Source organism: Pleurodeles waltl, chromosome 1_2 (assembly GCF_031143425.1).
Source record: "Pleurodeles waltl isolate 20211129_DDA chromosome 1_2, aPleWal1.hap1.20221129, whole genome shotgun sequence".
In the NCBI taxonomy this organism is placed as follows: Eukaryota; Metazoa; Chordata; class Amphibia; order Caudata; family Salamandridae; genus Pleurodeles; species Pleurodeles waltl.
Window position 1 is genome coordinate 490,860,120 of NC_090437.1, and position 23,679 is coordinate 490,883,798.

The window sequence follows — 23,679 nt, forward strand, 5'->3', positions numbered from 1 at the left end:
AACTAGAAGGGTCACCCAAACATAACAGTGTTCAAACATTCATAGTGCAATAAGGATTTTAAGTTGGTTTGAATCATGGTCATAATTGTAACAAGAGGAGATTATTAAAACATATACAATTATCATATGAGCCTTTATCCAAAATAAACTTTTGGCATTAGACTTTAATGCTCAAAACAGCCCCTAGAGGGCGCCATAACAAAAATATAATTTGAAAGAAACATGGTCCCCTAGAGAACATAACCCCATGGAAAAAAACAGGAGAAAGTAATGCAGTGTAACCATATACTTAGCCCCTAGAGAGCATTTTTAGGGCTAGCAGGCCTACTGCAATGATATTACAAACAAGGCCTTTAAACAAAACTTCTCTTAGCTGTGAAAGAAAAGTTCTAGCCATGAGAAAGCTTAAAAGACACTGAATGGTGGGAGGGGTTGTTATTTTGGGATCCCCACTAATCTAGTGTGGGGGCCCAGCGATGATGTAGATAGAAAGAGCGTTTTGAAGGTGGTCTCATTGTCCTAGGACCACTACAGGCCTAGTTATGAGTAAAAATGTTCGGTAAAAGTAATGCCCTGCAAAGCATTAAGGGGTGAGTTTTCATGCCACAAATTCTGTAGTATGTTGACTGCAATGCTTAGAACTGCCCGTAGAGAACACCACAATAAAAACAGCATTTGGAAGAAACATGGTCATGTAACCATACAGTTAGCCCTTACAAAGCTAACCAGTTGAAAAAAGAATGGGAGACGATAATGCAGTATAACCATATATTTAGCTTCTAGAGAGCGTAGTGCATTACACATTTTCAAGGCTAGTAGGCCTATTGCAATGATATTACAACGAAGGCCCATTAAATATAACTACTCTCAGCTGTAAAACAAAAGTTCCAACCATGAAAGCACTTAAAAAGACACTGAATGGTGGGAGGGGTTATTATTTTTGGGTCCCCACCAACCTAGTAGAGGGGCCCAGAGATGATGTAGACAGAAAGAGCACGTTGTTTAGAATGTTTTGGTGGTAGTCCCATTGGCCTACAACCACCACAGTTATGAGCAAAAATATTTTGTAAAGGTAATGCCCTGAAAAGCATTATGGGGCAAGTTTCCGTGCCACAAATATTTTAGTATGTTAATATGACTGTATTGTTTACAACAGCCCCTAGAGGACACCACAGTAAAAACACAATTTGTAATAAACATGGTCTTGTAACTATATAGTTGGCCCCTAGACGGCATAACCACACAAAAATAAAATGGCAATAAATAATGCAGTGTAACCATGTATTTAGCCCCTAGAGGGCACAGTAGGCCTATAGCAATGATCCCACAAACAAGGCCCTTAGAACACAAGCTATTCCCAGCTGTGAAACAAATGTTCTAGCCATGAGAGCGCTTAAAAAGACACTTAATGGTGGGAGGGGTTATTATGTTGAGGTCTCCACTAACCTATTGGGGGGGACCCAGAGATTATGTAGACAGAAAGAGCACTTTGTTGTGAACGTTTTGGTGGTAGACCCATTGTTCAAGGACCACCACAGGCTGAGTTATGAGAGAAAATGTTTTGTAAAAGTAAAGCTCTGCAAAGCATTATGGGGCAAATTTCCCGAGTGCAGTGAATATTGTAGTATCAGCTCTCCTGCTGTGCCAGGAGAGCTGCTTTCCCTTTGAGGATTTCTGTTTTACGTAAATCATTTACCCATTTCAAGTGTTTTAAGGGGAGAGTAAAAAGAAATGACTGATTAGGTTACTGTGAACAATGTGACCAGCGCTCCAACACCATAAATCAAGATCACGCTGTTGTGTCTGTTTATGCTGTGAGGGCCATGGCCGCCATGCAGCATGAAGGGGAGGGACAAAAGAAAAAAAAACAGTTCACCCACGCTGAAGTATATTGGCAATTGTGCAATTATCCATGTAATAGGGGCAGTCTGCAAGGCGATAACAAAACCGCCCAATGGTGGGACACACATAAAGCAGTTACCAATGATATCAAGGAATTTTCTAAAGGCAAGCCCATGAACGAGTGAAAGGGATGGGTGTGAGGTGTGCGTGGTTAAAAGCCCACAATACTTACAACGGGTCAAAGCATTTGTGCGCTCAACTTAATTACCTCACCCTGCACTTGCATTGGAAGCATAATGAAGAGCTGCAGTCAAGGTCATGGAGTACACTGTGTTTATAGATGCATTCAGAAGAAGTCTTACACTGGACATATTATCCAATGGCGGAATAGTAGTTACATTTTTGCATAAGGCAATCGGATGAGGCTTTTATGAAAAAGCAAATAAAACTAGGGATAAAGGCCATCCCAGTTTTGTTCCTCATTTAACTTTTATTGAGTCACTCAAAGGTGAATTAACAACATTCATGGCTTATGTATCCTTTCTGGGCCCAGCTGATGGTATGAACAGTGAGAATAGCCCAGAAAAAATATGAATAGACTCTAGCTCTACAGTTGAGTTAAATAATCCACTGAATCAAAAGACACCCGGAATTCCAGGAAACAGCATAACATTACCCTTTGTAGTCTTCATTGATCTACAGGTTGCCACCCACAACACAAAACACTGGTTCAAAGTTGAACAATTTGTATGGAGGCTAGCTTGCTCCAAAGGAATTAAATTGAGCAAGCATTTAACTGGTTTTATTCTAGTTTTGAAATATGTTTGCAGCCATATCCAAAAATAAAAGTCTGTAGCAGGCATGACTTTCTTAATACTTTTTTTATGGATCACGATTGGCCCACATTCTCTTACCACCCACTGAAGCAAAGGAAAATGTTGGGCAGAAGACCACAAGGTTTTGGACCCAAAAATAGATATTGGTGACTGATCAGGACCTGCTGTTCAGGATGGATCGATACTTGACATTATATTCCTAATAATTTCAACTGTAGTACTTCTCAATTGAGTCTCATCGACTTTATAATTACTCACAATTCCATTCATTGTGGGGGTCATTGAAAGACCTGGCAAATATGCTGTTGACTTAGTTTCTGGTGCAGAAGTTTCCAGCACTAGACCCTTGTGAACTTAATGCCAAACAAAAGCTACAACTACGGATTTCAGTTTTTGCATAAATACTCTGTTTTACTCTTAGCAAACTCTCAAAACAATGGATAGAATTCAATTCACAATTATCTTTCCTAAGTAAGGGAAGGAAGGCGGGAATGATCATTTTAAGTTATTCATTATCAAACCATTCTGTATCATCACCTCAAACATCTGTCTAAATCGGTAATGGATAGAAAGTGGATAATTAAAACAATTTCCACCCTTAAGAACTACCATTTTATAACATTTTAAGAGGTCGTTCAAGTCAGCCTCTGGAAACATTGACCCATCTTGTTGGTTCAATTTAGGATAATCCAATGCCTGTTCAGAATGGTGAGTTTGCAAAGGCTATGGGTGATCCTGAGGTGAATTTAATTATCTACAGCATTACGGGACTCCATTCCCAAATGGGCATTTAAATAATAATGTGGACTCTCATCCCTCGCTAAAACAAGACACCCTGCTTAGGTTACCAGCCTTACTGCCCACATGCTGTCAAGCCTGAAAAGCTATGAAATGCATATTACCTCCTTATGTCCTCATCCCTTCTAACTGCAAAGTAGGCAATTAATAACGGCTATCAGTCTCTGCATTGGGCATTAACTTCTGATAACACTCTCAACAGACATTAATAAAGCTTAACTAACACCCTAAATGAAATGCGGATATTGGGTTAGCCCTGCTTCGCGGAAATATGGAGCAGAAATAAAACAAGCATTTGCAATGCAAAGGGTCTTGCTTTTGCTTGAGTTACAGCTATTGGCGCTGTAAATTTCTAACTGGACTTTTCTTGCAACATAAATTAGACACAGCAGTGTCTAGCTAGATGTAAATCACCTAAGAGAGATGGGAATGTTACCAATAAGCAATACACTTAAACATAGCAGTGTGGGCTTTTTTTTGCAGTAAGAATCAGTAGAAGACATGGCAAGTGTACTTTCCGCCAAGTACTGCACTGGTGAGGCACACAGTGGAAATAACGCTTGCACAGCTTTCTCAACCAGAAAATGAAAAGTAAAACATTAGCTGACATAAGCAAGCCGATTCAAAGTGCCATGGCCGCCATGAGCACGAAGGAGAGACACAAAAGGAAAAAGAAGTTCTCTCAAAGTCAAAGATATTGGCAATCGTGCATTTATCCATGTAATAGGGTCAGTCTGCAAGGCGGTATCAAAACCTCCCCAAGGTGGGACAAACGTAAAGCATTTACCAATGATATCAAAGGATTTTTGAAAGGCAAGCCCACGAACAAGTGAAAGTGATGAGCTTGAGGTGGGCATGGATAAAAGCCCACAATACTTACAACAGGTCAAAGCGCTTGCACAAACGATCTAAAAAGCAGACAGGAGCCATAAGCATGTGCCTGTTTCCATGTGGTGGTGAGGTTGCAGAGATGGTTGCTAAAACCCATGCTGATAAAAACAGCTGGAGACTAGCTGCTGATAATTCCTCTTTGTAGGGGTCTACTTTGAGGTGCAGCAGATTCACAGCCTTGGCGCACAGACAGAGGAGATGGCAACAATGTGAAAATAATTAGAGAAACAAGTCTTAATGTTTTATACAATTCCACAGCACCGGGCCAGGCACAAGTTGCTGTTTTGATGTTTTGTCGCCCTCCTTTGTCTTCATTACTGCTGCCATCATGAATGAACCTCTGCTTCAACTGCACTGGACATGGGTCTAGATTCGATACTGGGGTCGTGGACACAGCGCATATTTGAAATGCTGAACTGCATTTGTGATGACTACGTAACGCAACACATGAAGAACTTATGTAAGCAACCTATAACTGCAAAATGCATTAAACAATGTTTTTTAAAAAAGCCTAGTGTTAAACTCAGCTTAACGGAGGTCTTGAAGTGGTTTGAGAGAAGTGTGAAGTATATAAAAAGGGCAGGCCTAAAGAAGTATAACTAGAACTTCTTTCCAAGATAGGTGTCATATTTAACTAGGGTCTGTCTTAAAACACAGAAATAAAAATGTAAATTCCGTGCTTCACACAACGTGCCACCTGAACAGTATTTTGAGTGCCTCCAAATAGGTCATATAACAACAAACATATGACTAAAACAAGCTACAGTTATCGGTTTTGCCTTTGCATGTTAGCAGAATCAAATAAATTAATGTTTAAACTCTGAGAATATAAAACCGAGTTAGACATGTCTAAGGACTCTGGAAGGGTAAATGGTCCGCAGAGTACCTCAGTCACGCATGAGCTACCCCTCATACAGCTTTCGTCTGCAGTCTCACTGTTCGGACATGTGTGCCCTTTTTTATCCCGACATATTACAGAAATTCTGTGTCAGGACCGGAGGCTCCGATTATGCTTCTCTTTCTATGCTTTATTTTCACAGCAGCCAATAAAAGACTTTATTTAAAAAAACTAAATTTCCCAGTAAAACATACTGATCACATGACCAACCATATAGTATCCCCCTATAAATCCTGGCGACATGAATACTCGTCCTCTTTCTTTGCAGCTCCGCAGCCAGGTAAGTCACGATTATTCTTTGGTCTAATTATCTGTGTGTTATTTGTTTCGACCCTTTCGGGTCACACTGTCAATCATGCTGTGTTTGCGATCGCATTGCTTAATTTATTGCTTTTCAGGTGGAGCGCTATGGCCTCCTTGGTCGCAAAGCTCTCGCGTACCTTCTTTTATTGTGGAGCAGGAGAGAAGCCGATTGCAGCCGCCATCTTTTTTGGCCGCAATCCAAGTGTACTAGTCCTTCGGGACTTTCGACAACGCACATGCATGCACGTTAATCCTGCATGTGTTTTAAAGCAGCAAGGAGGCTTGGGAGAGCGTCAGTCAGTGCGCTTAACTACATTTCTTGCATTTAACTTCAGCTCAAGTGTGTCTTTTTTTCCTCCCCTGTGCAGATTTTTGGCTCCCGACTCCCTGAGACATCTGAGTGTGTCCAAGGTAGTAAAATTGGGCATAGGCTCTGCCTAGAGTGTTAGCAGGTGCCTCCCTCCACTTTTTAATGTATATCTCACCTGCAGGGGCCACATTTCCCCTTGATCATAGCTTTTGGCTATTTTTGCATTAAATTGCTAGGTGATACTATGTGTTGATCTGGCATTATGGCACAATATGATCCTTATGAGTAGCATGGAGCTGAAGGTCAAGCGACTGGCCCTTCATTTGAGGACACCTTCGTCGAGGCACTAGATTCTAATGTGCACCTCTCAGTCAATAAGGCCTTGGCTAAGGCTTTAGGCCCTCTGACATCTCATCTCAAAGGATTTGGGTGCCAGCAAGGCTGGCTTCCCCCTCTTCCTGCCTCATCAGAGTCCATTCCTCAAACTGCCAATCCATCTGAGGGAAAAGTTAAAGGGAAGTCAAAGGGGAAACGTTGGCACTCTGATGCCTTCGAACAATTTTCAGCTTCTATCATGGAAGAACATGGGTATAGACATTCACAGCCCAGGCTTCAACATCAGATGATTCTTTCAAAGACCCAGACCCAGTGGGGTCAGACTCTTCTTCTTGTGATTCATCAGACAGCGATCAGGATGACGCTCCGGGCCCCAGTAAGAAAAAGCATCAGGATTGAGGATTGGATCTCGGTCCATGTCCCCCTAAGGTTCTTACTTTCGATCCCATGGAGATTGTGCACCGTAGGTCCACCGATTGGTCTCCCCTGCCGGAGGTTGCTAGTTATGTCCAATCTCATCTTCGGCATGGCTTTGACAAATAGGTCAGAGCAAGGCTCTGCTCTGAATGCCCCAGACCAGACCTGGTCGGAAAGGTCTCAGATACTCCAGAGGTGGACCCGACAATGGTAAACTTCATGAAGAAGTTGGCCAAAGATCACAAAAAGGGTCTTGACAGAGCCTGGCGGTCGTGCCAGGACAAGTTTTCAGACATGTCAGGACTCCTTACCAAGATCCTAGAACTTGGGTTTCAGGCCAAGGAATCAGATATAGCTGTCGACCCAGACATCTTGATCGGTTTGGTGCAACGCGCAATGTGCCTGCTGGCTAACACCAATGTGGTGATGTCAAAAGAGGCGGAGATCTATCCTGATGCGCATTTACCCTTAGCATCCTCCGAATCTGGTCCTGTGGCACTGAGTCTCCTTTTCGGAGGTCCTTTTGTTAAGGACTTGGCGAAATTTGCTGCAACCTACAATACCCTAGATAAAGCGCATTTGTCACTGAAAAGGGTCTTTCGCAACACCCTTTTTGGAAGAGCTGGACGATTTAGGGCCATTCATCAGGCCGAATATTCTACCAGGGTCCACCACAAGAGAATTTCAACCGCTCCCGCTGCAACTGGCAAGACCAGTCAGCCAACCCAACCTTCTACCCCTCCCGTCCGTGAGGAGGATGTCAACGGTTCCGCAGGGGCTATGGCAGAAACCAGCAGAGAAGCTCCCAGGAGTCAGGAAATTCAGGTGAGCATTTTACCTTCTTCGGAAGTGATATTGGGGGGGAAGAATTCATTATTTTCTGAAGAACTGGAAACGGCTGACCCAGGGATCCTTGGGTTCTAGAATCCGTTCTGGGGCACAAATTGGAATTCTATAGCTCCCCAATTCAAGACTCTCCTCCCTAAGATCTGTTTTTTTCCCTACACGATCAAAACCTCATAACAGAGAAGATTAACGAGTTGCTCCAGAAGGATGTGGATCCAAAAGGCTTTGTCAGTTCCATTTTCTTGGTCAACAAATGGGGATGAGGTTCTCGTTTGGTGCTCAATCTTAAGAATTTCAATTCTTGGATATTTTACAGGCACTTCAAGATGGAGGGAATCCATCTCCTCAGAGACTTGCTTCAAGAGGGCGACTGGATGGTCTGCCTGGATCTAAAGGACGCTTTTCTGTCTGTTCCCATTTTCGCTCCCCACAGGCGCTTTCTGCAGTTCTTCTATCATGGTCAATGTTACTAGTACAAGGTCCTTCCTTTCGGTCTCTCGTCGGCCCCATGGAGCTTCACTAAACTGATGAGACCAGTGGTGGAAGCGCTTCGTGCCAGAAGCGTCAGGTTAATAGTCTACCTTGACAATCTCATTCTGATAGCCAAGGCTCCTCTCACGGTTACCAAACACCTGTCATGGACGGTTCAACTGTTGCAGGATCTGGGATTTGTAATCAATCAACCAGAGTCCTGTCTAGTCCCATCCCAACAAATGGAATTCTTGGGGTTCCAGATAGATTCTGTCTTGTCCCAATTGATCTTCCTCAACAAAAGATTCAGAACATCAAGAGGGAGTTGAGGTCTGCCTTACAAGCCCAGACAATATTGTTGAGATCAGTGGCTCGAGTTGTATGTTCTTTAGCCCCATCCATCCAGGCAATATTCCTGGGTCCCCTTCATTACAGTGCTCTTCAGAATCTGAAGATTCAGCATTGCAGAAGTGGTTAGCGTACGCAGACCAGATTCAGCTATCACAGGAGTCCTGGGTGGAGATTAATTGGTGGTTGAACCATATGGAAGCCTGGAATGGCAGGGCGATTTTGGCAGTGCTCCGGATGTCATTCTAGAATCAGATGCCAGCAGGTGGGGTTGGGGTGCCAGGTGCAGCTCCCTCTCCACAGGAGGTCGTTGGTCAGAGTCAGAGCTTCAGCTCCACATCAACTGCCTGGAACTGCTGGCCGGTTCCTTTGCGATCAGGAGCTTGTCCCCTGTCAAGACCGATTGTTGCATTCTGTTGAGAATGGAGAACGTTTCGGCTGTACGTTATGTCAACAGACTGGGGGGGTACAAGATACCTGATGTTAGCAGAGATTGCCAAGGTTCTAAGGCATTATAGCCTTCATCATCGGATCTCAATCATAGTGGGATATCTGCTGGGGTCCACGAATTTGAGGGCTGGACGGGTACTCCCGTCATCTTCGGGATTTCAGCGACTGGAGATTACATCCAGGGGCCTTTGCTCTTCTCAATCGTTCCTGGAGTCCATGTTCAGTGGACCTGTTTACCTCCTGGCTCAACCGGCAAATTCCTGCCTTTTTCAGTTGGCGTACGGATCCGGAAGCACTAGCGACTGATGTATTCTTTCAGGATTGGTCCTCCCTCCAGGGGTATGCTTTTCCTTCTTTTAGCATGATTCCCAGGGCTCTTGCCCAGGTACGTCGTCAGAAGGTGGATCTGGTTTTGGTGACACCTCTGTGGAGGGCCCAATCATGGTTCCCCTTGGTTCTGGAGATCTCATTTGTTTCTCCCCTCCTTATCTCTCATAGTCAGAACCTGTTGCTGGACCCAGTAGGCCTTCCACATCCTCTGATTCTCTCAGAACAATTGTGATTTGTGGCCTGGAGGGTTTCAGGGGTAGATGGAAAGTGCCAGGCATTTCGCCATAAGCTTTGGGGTACATTAAGCAATCTTGGTCCAATAATACCCACATACGATATGCTTTGGCATGGCGGAGATGGGCTAATCGGTGTGGTGAAAGGGGTCTGGATCCCTCTCAGGCAGAGGTGTGTTTTTGTAATACATTTTTTGTCCTCTTTAGCTGAAGCAGGGCTTGCTTAAAGATCAGTGAATAACTACAGATCCGCTATTTTGGCAGGTCATACCCAAATTAATGGTAAGCCTGTTGGAGAAGATCCTTGGGTGTGCAAATTACTGAAAGGTATTTGATTTTCCACGCCTCCTCAGCCTAAATATACTTCTTTAAGGGATGTAGATATTGTGCTTAGATTTTTTTTAAATCTTGGCCGGATAATAAGTATTTGTCGTGCAAACAGTTATCGGCCAAGTTGACTATGTTATTATGTCTAATTTCCTGTAAACGGATCTCAGATGTGAGAGCTTTGGATCTCAAGAGTAGACATTTTTTTCCGGAGGGAGTATCTTTTCCTGTTTCTAGGAGAACCAAAACTAATACGAGGTTGATTTCTTACCCGTCTTTTCCCCAGGATTATAAACTCTGTGTGGTACAGTGTCTTAAGGCTTATGAGGCTATCTGTTTAGATCCTCATGGGCAATTGCTCATCGCCTTGCAAAAGCCATTCAAACCAGTTTCCTCTGCCACTCTGGCCAGATGGATGCATTAGTTACTCTATGAAGCTGGTATTGGTGTTTCAGTGTTGGGCGCTCACTCTGCTAGAGGCACTATGCCTTTAAAGTCTTTTTTTACTAGGTTTCAGGTTGGATGAAATCATGAAGGCAGCAGATTGGTCTTCTGAATTTACTTTTAAGTCTTTTCACTACAAACCGATTGTGGATATCGTGTCATTGGTGGTTGCACAGCTTTGAACAAGCATAATCGGAGCCTCCAGTCCCGACACAGAATATAAAATTTTCTTGCTATTGCGTCAAGAATTTTCAAATCTATTAAGGGCACGGAGGCAAGGATTATCCCACCCAAAGGAGATGTGTACATACATCGTAAGGCATAAGTATAACATTTCAAGTATTTTGAATGTTCCAAGTGTTAAGTTCTCCCTGGTTATGGCATTTATGTATGGGATTATTTTGCTGAATAGTTTTTATGGCTTTCCCTCTTTATTCCTAGGCAATGAGCAGAAACAAACTTGAAGTTCGTCAGATTTCCTTCTTGGGAGTTCTTCATTTATTCGCAGTCCTCATGTTTGGAGTTGGTCTTTCCATAGATTTCAAGAGGATCTTGGTGGGCCTGATTCCGACCTCGGCCTGTTAAGGATGTTCTAGGATTGTATGACTGTTTTCGTGCTTGTTTCGTCTCAGGTTGAGGCATTGTTGAGGATTCAATTGCAAAGAAAGAGGACGAGTATTCATGTTGCCAGGTTTTATAAAGGGGATACTTTATGGTTGGTCATGTGATCAGTATGTTTTACTGAGAAATGAGAAATGTTTTTTTAATAAAGTCTTTTTATTGGCTGGTGTGAAAATAAAGCATAGAAAGAGAAGCATAATCCTCACTTCCATGTCCATAATAGAATTGAAGATTCTTGACGCAATAGCTAGAAAATGTTATATCCTCCATCTGCATAACTCAAGTCATCTCTTTCATCGTCAGCACTTCATTTCTTCCTTTTCTTCTGCATCTACTGTTTCATTTCCTCTACTTCACTATCCCCCACACACAATCCATCCACTCATCTGTAAGCACTGCATTTTCTTTTAGAATTATACTGTCCATACTCTAACAGCTCTGGACCTACTTCACGCATTTTCCCTCAATCACAGTTCGCATATATGTGACCACCACTTTGTGCGCTTTGCAGAGAGGCCAAGGAATGGATGTTTTTGTAGTCGGTTCACCTTTATGACCTACTGACCATAGGAAACTAGTCCTCCCTTCAGCCTCAGAGCTCTCAATCCGGTCCCATCATAAACATCCACCCACAACTTGAACTCACCAAGACACCTTGCGGCGACTTTTCACAGTATGCACTGCACAAGAGTCATATGCTGTTTTTTTTTTTTTATAATAAAAAAAACTATAGAAACACAACATATGGAAAAAGCAATTAATCTTGGGAAATGCAAATTGAAACATAGATAGGGGCTACGCTGCTGGTATGTATGATTACGGTGTTTAATCATGGTTGACGCATCGATCAATGTTTTTGCCTATAAAGTTAAGGACATGGTCACAGGTACCAATAGGGGATACTTTCAAAGTGACTTTTTAATTACTGCCAGGTTTGAGACCCGACACGCCCCAGTCCAATTGAAGCACGTCAAATTCCTATCTCATACCATACAACACTATCGCGGTTACAGCTGAGAAAACGTTTTTTCTTCTTTTTATGTCTGGGACTTTTGTTTTATAGTAACTGCTTGGGAGCGGGAGCAAACGCAATATGTTTAGAACTTAAGTTATTAAGTATTTTCATACCAGCAAACAGTGAGACTGCATGTTGCGAAACTTTTCAGGTTCGTAGCAAGAAAGGTAGATAACGTTTCCCACAGTCATTGTCGCTGCAACTGTATTTATTCAGGAAAACATTTTTTTTGTAATCATTTCTCGACGCACTAAAGTAGGCGCCAATCTGTTCTCGAGAATCGCGCCCACGGCTGGCGGCATTGATGTTTACGTCGAATCCTCATGGAATATTCACGTGGGAATCTGGCGCTGTAGGCAAGAAACATCGACAGGTTCCCTTGGCAACCACTCAGTCACTGCAAAAAGAGCAGTTGTAGTAGCATCGTCAGCTGGAAAAAAAAGATCGCTAATGAGTGGTCACACTCGGCATCTCAGGGGGTCTTTGAACGTGAAATACCACCAGATGGTTAATAGGTACCAAGAAACGTTGCCCCTGTCGGACATTACTAGTTAACTAATTCATTATTTTACGTCCGCAGCTTCCTCAACTTCTTATGGCACGAGTAACACTGACGCCCGTGGCCACTAGATGGCGGTGCTTTACTACGAAGGGCGCGCTGAAGAAAACTCAGCAGCTCACCGCTGTGGGACAAGTAATTATCCACATTTCATTATTCCTTGAAATGAGCTCCTGTGAACTATTTATTTTCAGACTCCAAGGAGAGTGCGGAAATGGCGTCGCTCCACAGGCGCAAAGTCACCAAATCATACGAGTCTGCGGGAATGACCACCCCACTCGTAGGAGGATTTCTTAATAAAGAGGGAATAAACCCAGGAACACCCTCCGGCTCATGGCAAGGGGTTCATGAAACGCATTAAATTTGTTTTTTTTATGCTTTCTTTACCTTAAAAAAGGCACTAAAGCATCATAACGGCGTTCAATGATTATGCTGAACACGCCCATTGTGGAGCAAGTAGTCCCCGCTTTTTAGAGACCTGACGCAAGTCAGAGATTTTATGAGGGAGGAGAAAAGCCCAGAGAACACCAAGGGTCAGACGACATTTAGGGGAAGAAGTGAGTGGAGGGAAGAAGGGGGTCTACAGAGCAAGCAAGGGCTATTGAACCACAACCATGGGGTTAGGGTCGTTTGCCTTTGGTGTCTCAGGGCTGCCTTACTGTGGCCCTACAAACTTGGCCAAGAACACCCCACCCCTAATAATGAATTCCGTCAGCGGAATTGGAGGAACTCTTGCAAAGTGGAGTTACTTTTAAATTCCGTCGCTCCGCCAGGGGAATTAATCTGCAGTAATTATTTGTTTCTAAGAGGGATGGAAGAGGAAGCAGTCCCTCTTTGTTTAAAAATCATTGCAGACTGATGTTTAATCTAGAGTGATTTTTAAAGATAGGAGGACTGCTCCTTCTTGCGGCCCTCTTTAGAAACAAATAACCACTGCAGAGCATACCCCTCGGCGCCCCTCCAGTAGATATTGCAGAGTATGTAAGGGCACCGAGGGGTATGCACTGCAGTGATTTTTAAACAGAAAGGGAAGAGGGAGCAGTCACTCTATTTTAAAAATCAGTTTTTTACATTTTTACATACTGCAGAGTATTTAAGGATGCTGATGGGCATGCACTACAGAGTGAGATGCAGTGGTTTCTAAAGATTAGAAACCACTGCCTACCACTCTACGGTGCCCTTACATACTCTGCAGTGATTACTGCAGAGTATAAGGTGCGCTAAGTGGCGTTTACTTGCACTATTTTCTTAGCACAAATGCATCCACGCATCCATTTTTGGAAGCAAGGGTGCATTTTGCACCCTAAAAAGTAACATCAAATGCCCACTCCACCCGCTGCAGAATTTTAATATAATTCTGCGGAATCAAAGTCCACCTTCCCCTAAATTTAAATGATAGAATAATGTACTGCTCAACCTTAGTTAAAAGAGACGTATTTCAACAGCACAACAAAATGCAATACTGCACACAGTAAAATGAGTTTAGCTACAGGATTCTACAACTTACTAGAAACCACTCACACCCCATTACCCTACCATCCACCAAATGTTAGCACTCAGGAAGGACTAATGAGCAAAACACGTGTCCATTCTCCCACACATTGTTTGGGACTCATCTCTTAAGCTCCAGGAATGTAGGCAATATACTTCCACTGTCTGGGGAAGCTGTACCCTATCCTCCATTTTATGCCACATCAAACCTGAGATGGTCCAAAATCGTTCCCATTGGTCACAGCAACCATACTCTCACCACAACACAGAATTATACCAACAACCATACCTCGCTACACACATACGACATGCAAACATGTTATCGGCGCATGAGTATGGGAGTTATATCAAGTGGAAGCTTATATGAGTGGGACCAGTTTCCCTTCCAAGCCTCATTGTAGGTTACAGCCATCTTGAAAACAGGTGGTTCCACTCATCTGTAAGATGTTTCTGGCCGAGCTAGAAGCTTATGTTTTAGAGTTTGTGCTAGACACTACTGACTTTGAGAAGGCAACACTATAGTTTCTTGGCATGGCATGCTGTAATCTTTCTGTGACATGCTCGCAATCATGAAAATTACATGTTTTGGTTATTTGCAACACTTGCCTATATGGTTGCATGATTTGTACACGCAACATAACATTTTGCTTTAAGGTTAACAAAACATAAGTTAGGCATTCTGCAACATACGTTTTGGGGTTGGGGAGCATTTAAAAAGGAAATACGCAGCGACTACTAGTCTTGTGTTGCTGTGATACACACATATTGCAGTGGGTGCAACTCATTAAGTGCATATGAGATGAAATATTCAGTCTCCTATTGCACAAAGCTATAAAAAGCTCGGTAGTTGAATGCATGCACAAATAGGAAATAACAAGGTTATGGCAATAAAAAAAACTTGCTCGTTATTACATATAATGAAAATGTGTTTTATATGGCTAATGCATTGTATGGCACTGGTGTGAATGCTATAAAATACACAGTCGAGCCTTAGCGCAGGGGCGAGTGGGCATAAGTAACCATCATCTTACACTATTTTGTAACTCTTGGGCAACCTGCAAAATTTCAGCCTGTCACCTCTCTTGCTTTCTTTCATTACCAGGACGAACTACGTCAGTGGCAGAAACTTTGTACCAAACATATAACAACTGCTTCATTTCAATAGAAGACAGATACTTCCCTGAAGGCAGACAATTTGGAATTTTATTCCACGCTTTATGTCAGGGCTCAATAGAGCAAAATAGAGCTGTGCCAGAGCTCCAAATGTTGTGCCTATAACGAAGCCTGGCTAGCTATTGTTTAACCTCTCTATTGTAGAGACTGTATCCTAATGCTGGAACTTGTGAGGATACTGGACTAGGTGGCCCTTAGCAGGCGAGCCTGCAACTTCCATTTAAGTAATAGTGTGACACAATGCTGCTGCAAGTCCCACCAGGTTCTTGGAATAGAGCATGGCCTAGGAATTGGTAATGGTGGTGACTCAGGTCTAGTTGGCTGTTAGCGGTGCTGCCGGTGTGTTTACAACCTGCACAAGACATAAAAGCAACCCCAGAGGAGCCCTTGGAGGAGGTGGTTGCCAATGGCCCCCCCTGCAGATAGAGGCAGCTGTGATTGGAGGAGAAGTGGTGAGACGGGCTATGAGGGATAAGTGAGGCAGAACCAGGGTAGACCCTGGGCTCCTCCTACTCCACAGCCTGAAGACTAGTCTACAAACGAGTATCAGTGAGAGGACACGTGCAATCAAGTATAATGTCTCCCAAAGAGAGAGGACGAGAAGACAGGTGAAGCAAAAAGGAGACTTTTTTTCCACACAGAAGCGGGCCCTCTAAAGACATAAGAAATGAAGATCATGAGCCATATGGGCAGGCTGATGGTTCTGTGACACCAGGAAATTTGCTTGCATTAATAAAACTTAAAAGGCTGCAGAGGTCACAGGAAACATTAGAGAGTGCATTTGCACCAATGAAAACCTGAGCTGCTGCCAAAGAATGGAATGTTGAGGCCATTGATAGGCAGGTCAGCAATAGGACAAACCACAATGGTCAACGATGAGACAGCCCAGAGGAGTTGGAGATTCGAGAAATATGCCTACTCCTATATTGCGCACCTAAAAGCAAAGGCAGAACATATGAAAAGTTAGATGAAACCAAAAAATTCGCATTGTGGGAAAATAAACACCTCTTGATAAGAAGGACCTGAGGAGGAAAGTCCACCGCTTCCAGAACACAAAATAAGAATGAGGTCTCAAAGTAAGGGTACTGCATTAAAAAAATGTCCTCAATGGAAGAAAACGATCTTGGGGACTATACATATTTAGGTGACAATGAAAAAAGGAAGCAAGTGCTGCATGCCAAAGTTTGGAAGAAAAGAACTTGTGGACAGCATCACAATTGCATACCTTTTCCTGGGCTATCATGAGGAGACCTGCAGATTGTAAAGAAGAAACTACTCAACAAGGTGAGAGACACAACGGCCTAGTGTAGGAGGTTGGCCTGGCTTATAGTGGGTACCTTGTGGTACTTACACCTTGTCCCACGTTCAGTTATCCCTTATTAGTAGAATAGAGGTGTTTCTAGCAGCTTAGTCTGTTAGAGGTAGTTATGGCAAAGCAGCTTAGGCTGAACTAGGAGACATGCATAGCTCCTACTATACCAATTATATCATATAGCACAATATCATAAGAAAACACAATACTCAGCGTTACTAAAAATAAAGGTACGTTATTTTTGTGACAATATGCCAAAAGTATCTCAGAGGATACCCTCACTTAGGAAGTAAGTAATATACACAACTTATATGTACACAAACCCAAAACAGGTAAGAACAGAAAAGTAGTGCAAACAATGTAGAATCACAATAGGATGCAATAGGTAGACATAGGCCTAGGTGCAACACAAACCATATACTCCAAAAGTGGAATGCGAATCACAAATGGACCCCAGGCCTATGGGAGGTTGTAGAGGGTCGCTGGGACTGTGAGAAAACAGTAAGGATGTCCAAAATACCCCACCCCAAGACCCTGAAAAGTAGGAGTAAAGTTACCCTACTACCCTAGAAAGACAGAATAGTCGTGATAGGGGATTCTGCAAGAACCACAAACACCAGCAAAACAGTGAAGACGGATTCCTGGACCTGAGGACCTGTAAAGGAAGGGGACCAAGTTCTAGAGTCACATAAGTGTCTGGGGGGGGGGGGGGGGGGGGGGAAAGAGGTGGGGGAAGGGGCAGGAGCCCACTAAACCCCGGATGAAGGTGCAAAAGGGCTGCCTCTGGGTGGAAGAAACCAAAGATTCTGCAACAACGAAAAGGGCTAGGAACTTCTGCTTTGGATGGAAGATGTCCCACGGCATGCTGGAGGTTGCAGAAGTGTTTCCAGGCAGAAATACTGCAAACAAGCCTTGCTAGCTGCAAGAGTCGAAGTTGAGGATTTTGGGTGCTGCTGGGGACCAGGAAGGACCAGGACGTCGCCCCTTGGAGGAGGAGACAGAGGGGGCGCTCAGCAACTCAGAGAGCCCCCGCAGACGCAGGCAGCACCTGCAGAAGTACCGGAACAGGCACTTAGAAGATCTGAGGACAGCGGTCGACTCAGAGTCACAAAGGAAGGTCCCACGACGTCGGAGTCCAACTCAGCGAGTTGGGCAATGCAGGACGGAGTGCTGGGGACCCAGGCTAGGCTGTGCACAAAGGAATCCTTGGAAAAAAGCACGGAAGCCGGAGCAACTGCAAATCACGCAGTACACAAGTTTGCTGTCTGGCGTGGGGAGGCAAGGACTTACCTCCTCCAAATTTGGACAGAAGGGCCACTGGACTGTGGGAGACACTTGGACCCAGCTCCTGTGTTCCAGTGACCATGCTCGTCAGGATGAGAGAGGACCCAGAGGACCGGTGATGCAGAAGTTTGGTGCCTGCGTTGGCAGGGGGAAGATTCCGTCGACCCACGGGAGATTTCTTCTTGGCTTCCAGTGCAGGGTGAAGCCAGACAGCCCTCAGAGCATGCACCACCAGGAAACAGTCGAGAAAGCCGGCAGGATGAGGCGCTACAGTGTTGCTGGTAGTCTTCTTGCTACTTTGTTGCGGTTTTGCAGGCGTCCTGGAGCAGTCAGCGGTCGATCCTTGGCAGAAGTCGAAGAGGGAAGTGCAGAGGAACTCTGGTGAGCTCTTGCATTCGTTATCTGAGGAATAGCCCAGAGGAGAGACCCTAAATAGGCAGAAAAGTAGGTTTGGCTACTAAGAAAGGAGGCTTGGCTACTGAAAGAGATAAGCACCTATCAGGAGGGGTCTCTGACGTCACCTGCTGGCACTGGCCACTCAGAGCTGTCCATTGTGCCCCAACACCTCTGAATCCAAGATGGCAGAGGTCTGGGACACACTGGAGGAGCTCTGGGCACCTCCCCTGGGAGGTGCAGGTCAGGGGAGTGGTCACTCCCTTTTCCTTTGTCCAGTTTCGCGCCAGAGCAGGGCTGGGGGATCCATGAACCGGTGTAGACTGGCTTCTGCAGAGATGGGCACCATCTTTGCCCATCAAAGCATTTCCAGAGGCTGGGGGAGGCTACTCCTCCCCAGTCCTCCACACCTATTTCCAAAGGGAGAGGGTGTAACACCCTCTCTCAGAGGAAATCCTTTGTTCTGCCTTCCTGGGCCGGGGCTGCCCAGGCCACAGGGGGGCAGAAACCTGTCTGAGGGGTTGGCAGCAGGAGCTGCAGTGAAGACCCCGGAAAGGCAGTTTGGCAGTAGCCGGGTTCTGTGCTAGAGAAAAATGGCTGTGAAATAACGTGGACGTTATTTCACTCGGGCTGCAGTGGCAGTCCTGTGTAAGAATTGTCTGAGCTCCCTATGGGTGGCAAAAGAAATGCTGCAGCCCATAGGGATCTCCTGGAACCCCAATACCCTGGGTACCTAGGTACCATATACAAGGGACTTATAAGGGTGTTCCAGTGTGCCAATGAGAATTGGTAAAATTAGTCACTAGCCTGCAGTGACAGTTTTAAAGCAAAGAGAGAGCATAAACACTGAGGTTCTGGTTAGCAGAGCCTCAGTGATACAGTTAGGCACCACACAGGGAACACATATAGGCCACTTATGAGCACTGGGGTCCCGGGCTAGCCGGATTCCAGTGACACATATCAAACACACTGACAACATAGGGTTTTCTCTATGAGCACTGGGCCTTGGCTAGCAGGATCCCAGTGAGACAGTAAAAACAACCTGACATACATTCACAAACAGGCCAAAAGTGGGGGCAACAAGGCTAGAAAGAGGCTACCTTCCTACACCTAGCTAGAGTAAAGGAGCACCTCCTCAATCAAGTGGCACTGTTCAATGCTGTTGCTGTTGCTGTTGCTGTTCTCACTGTGATGTGAGGCATGTTCAGTCATAGATGGTTTGGTAGGATCTCTTGACGTTTCATACACCGAGAAGGGCAACCAGAGTTTGCAGTAGAGCACAGCACTTTTTGGTCAGGACTTGGAAGACACTGTAAATTCTCAATTTAAGAGCCTTATTAAGAGTTTGACAGACAAGGTATTCCATCAAGAGCACAGCAGATGTTTAGTCAACCATATTACCAGAGCATTATAGTCAATGACACTCTAAATACAGCAGAGGCAACATTACCCACACTTTGATTGAGTAGCTTGTCCACTAAACTCTAAATATGGACCCACGTGTCTTTATTTTGGTCTTCCTGTGCTGTATTTCTTTCTCACCTCAGCCATATATTCTCTGTTTCAGGGACTGGGTTTAGATGGGAGAGCTTATTTGTGGTTACAATTTCTAGGGCTTGGACAGGTTCTTGAATGAATGCCTGTTTTGGGATACACTATTGTAAATTTGTTGCATTCCGAATAAGGTATGAGCACTTGAACTTCATTGTTCACACATTTTTGCTTGTTGGAAGTTCACTAAGAAGAAAGAACCTAGAAGGTCAGAGAATTTTTGATCATCTACCTTAACATCTCCTACAACATACTTTCATAACACCAAATGTGTATGAGGAAGCTATCCTACAATTAAAGATACATTTTGTATCAGACCTAAGTATAATGGCTGGGCAACATATGTTTTATAGTACAATATATTAAAATGTACAAGAGCCAGCAGAGGTATTTGTGGCAACTTTCCTGGTTCACGCTACAAGTTGCGTTTGAAAAATGTACTCATCAACTAATTTGTGATCAATTATATTCAAATGATTCAGCAAAATATGGAAAGGATGTTCGTCAGTTTGTAAGAATCTGACCTTGTAACAAACTGCAGCAAAATTAACAGAACAGTCCATGAAACTCTCAAACATGTTAAGGGCCAGTCACGAAGGTGGTGGCACAGTTCACGTGGTAGCTAGACAAGATGAAAAGACAATTCTTGTGAGAAGATCAAGGGAAAGGCCACACGATAGTGGGGCCACTGGACAATGTGCATCTTGATCAAGGGGTGGATATGCTAATCACCAGGCAAACAGTAAATGTGCCCACTTGGGATAAGCAGTGCAGAAACAGAGATATTTTTCAAAATGGTGCAAAGCTTCCAAGTAGCAAAGAGTAGAGTAGCATAAAGGAACAGATTAACATTTATACAGTTTAGTTTTAGCTGTTTACAGTGGAAACAATGGTGAACCAATGTGCAAAGGCATCATTCGGAATAGAAGTTTGAAATATATGGCTGAACTGGGTTTTATAATCACCATCATATCAATACATTTATTTAAAAAGGATGAGTCTGCCCTTAGATTCATTGCATTATAAGTGAAATCAGGTGCCTAACCGGGTGTTGCGTATTAGATGGCTAGTTTTGGGGTGAAATAGTTCTGAACAGAATAGATGAACAGATGCTAGCTCTACAAACATTCTTTCGGGAGTGTAAAGAACGACTAAGTTCTTCCTTGTGAAGAGTAAAAGATGATGAACACAAAAACAATGGAGGGGAGCAACATCAGTAGGCATAATATGCGGGATATTTATTTCCCTTCACATAAGCAAGTCAGTGTCCTGGTTCTATAGAACGTGCAGAAAAAAAATAACTGAACCAGTGGAATCGTCTGTGGTAATTCCCGAGGGTGATGGCCCGTAAGAGGAGTGGTGAGGTATTTGTATACATATTTAAGAATACATGGGTAGAAAGACAGCCATTCCCAAATATCACTGAATTATTTGCAATTTTAACAGGGGCACACGTTTTATCCACTCTAGATTAGAAATAAGCATGCCATCAAATAATTTTGCAAAGCAAGTCCACAATTTCTAGCACCCAATATTACACTTTAAATATAAAAGGATGCCTTTCAGTCTGCTTTCTGCTTCGGCAGCTTTTCAGTACCTAATGAAACACCTATTTCACAGCTTCAAATGAGTAGCCACGTTCGAACATTATATCTTGGTTCGGGGTCTAATGAGAAAGAATACAATGTTGCATTAAGAAATAAAAAAAGCAGGTGGTTGCAGTAGGACAAATGTGGTTTCAATGTCAAGTTGTGCAGGGCCAAGCCATTAAGGGTGATATTTTTTTCAGGCACGTGAGAATATTACTCTAAATTTCTTCCCTAAGCAGTTACTTGTGGGAGTGAATAAGGACAGGAAGGATGAAAAACAAGTTTTTTTGAAGGCATCAAAAAGATATATTGTCAGCACAAGCTCTGGAAAATTATGATCCACCCGTCTGATGTGTGGGGACAGGACACAAGCGCTTATGGACGAAGGGTCATTCTTTCTCAAATATAAGGTACATCAGACCGTGTGCACCAAGAAGCTTAGAACCGCCCAAACACCATCCTGTAGCGACTGATCTAGAATTTAGGGAGCTTGGGGTGTGTCTGCAGAACGTATGCCATAAGGTGTCAGCCCCATTTAGAACGAATAGAGATACCCATGCTCTCGTATAGACGGAACACCTGAATCTTCCTGTCGGACTCTAAATTCACCTCTTTGTTATAGAATTGGACAGACCTGTGTCGCGGGTGGCTGAAGGCTTCAAGCACTTTCTTTGGGGTAATTCATTCTCTATGAGATATGATTATAAGCTCCTAAAGTAAGTACCTTTGTGTGCGGGTACAATGGAGAGGTCTTCGAGATAACACGAGTGGTTGCAAACAGAGAGAAGTAGAACTGACTTGCAGTACATTTCAGGAGGATGTAACCTGCATGCTGGTTGCTTGTCTTGTTAACTATTGAGGTCACAAGCCTCGAGTCATGAGGAGGACCATGATGGTGAAGATAACAAGGTGGCATAGACTGATGAGGTGAGCTCGACATTGGGCAAATGAGCCTGAATTAGGCAATGCTTCTAAGTAAATGCAGGTTTTCAAGCGGTGATGCAGTGCGTTAGAATAGGGTAGCCTGAGGAAGCCTTTGTTCTCCAAGATGTAGACACATTTTGGAAGGCAAAAGAAGAACATTCCACTGAAGACAGTTTGTAGTACAGTGGTACCAAAATAGTGTCACCCTGGTCAATTCGGCAATTTGGCTCGCAAGGGCTATTTGGGGCAAACTGTTACCAATCAAAGACTGAAAAGTACATTTTGGTGCCCAGAAATAAACAAATGTAATTTTTTTAAACTATTTTAGCGATAGTCACTTTCCTTTTAAAACATACATCAAGAAACACGATTGGTTTAACAATTTCTCCAGCAATACTGAAGACGGACATAGCATCTGCTTCCAACCTCGAAGAGCCACCAATAACAAGCATTTGCAATGCAATGGGTCTTGCGTTTGCTTGAGTTAGAGCTATTAGCGTTGTAAATTTCTAACTGGAACTTTCTTGCCACACAAACTGAAAATAAAAAGTAAAACAGTTGACATAAGTGAGCTGATTCAAAGCGCCGCAGTGATCGCAAAAGATAGAGGAAAAAGAAGTTCGCTCGCAGCCAAACGTATCGGCAATAGTGCAGTTATCCATGTAACAGGGTCAATGGCCAAGGCGGTAACAAAACCGCCCTAAGGAGGGACAAACTTAAAGCAGTTACCAACGAAAACAAAGGATTTTTGAAAGGCAAGCCCATGAACGAGTGATAGTGATAGGCGTGCAATGGGCCTGGTTAAAAGTCCAGATACAGACCAACACGTTGGAAAAGAAGTGCTTGCGCGCTGCTATGCTCAACCTAAAAATGGGATCCACAATACATCAAAAGACCCTGAAGCAACATCCACTCTGCCCACACTCAACTCTAATTAACAAGTAAATATCCATCCAGAAAGCCCAAATATTCTCAAACCTTTTGGACACCATCATCCCTTATGCACTGTGCTCTGAGCCTCTATATGTCAAGCCATCCACACATCAGTTCAAGGGGGAACCAGAGCTCACGCATTCACAAGGAATATCCGCAAGTGCCAACATCAAACCTAGCATATAGTCATCCTGTGTTCAGGTAGCCCCCTGTCCCTTATCAAAAATAACCAGCATGATCATACAGGAAATCAACTCTAGTTCCTCCCTGAGAACTGCAGTCAAGTGAGAGTGTGTTTTGTCTCATTATGGATGGAACTGCATCTACCACAAGAGAGTTCCTTGATAAACCCAACTGCAAATAGCTTTGACCTGTTAAAATATATTCTATGCTTTATTTTTCAAATACACTTGTCACAGGCTGAACTGTTTGGCCACTTTCCTAGGTGTGTCAGTGCCTCAACTCCAACTGTTATTCTAAGTCAGTCAACAGCAGTGGCACAACAATGGGACTAGTGACCCTACTGGTAGCAAGGAAAATGAGCCTTTCATTCCATACCTTAGTTTGCCAGTTTTAAAAAAACTGCTCAGACCTGTGGCCCCAGGTACCACTGCATCTGCCCCACCACTGACAACTATGTCCTTGCCAATAGGTAGTGCAAATATGTTTTGCTTCCCACAGCCCATCTATAAATTCCGTGGAGGCCTCCTCAACAAGGGCCAAGGACAGTTTGTTCACAACCACCAGGTGAGAA

At 43.8% G+C, this 23,679-nt stretch overlaps 1 protein-coding gene across 3 annotated transcripts in view; it reads right to left on the bottom strand.

Annotated features, from left to right (window-relative positions):
* GSTCD (glutathione S-transferase C-terminal domain containing) overlaps window positions 1-23,679 on the bottom strand; it is a 676,673-nt gene that overhangs the window by 633,843 nt on the left and 19,151 nt on the right. The gene's annotated exons all lie outside the window — the stretch shown is intronic.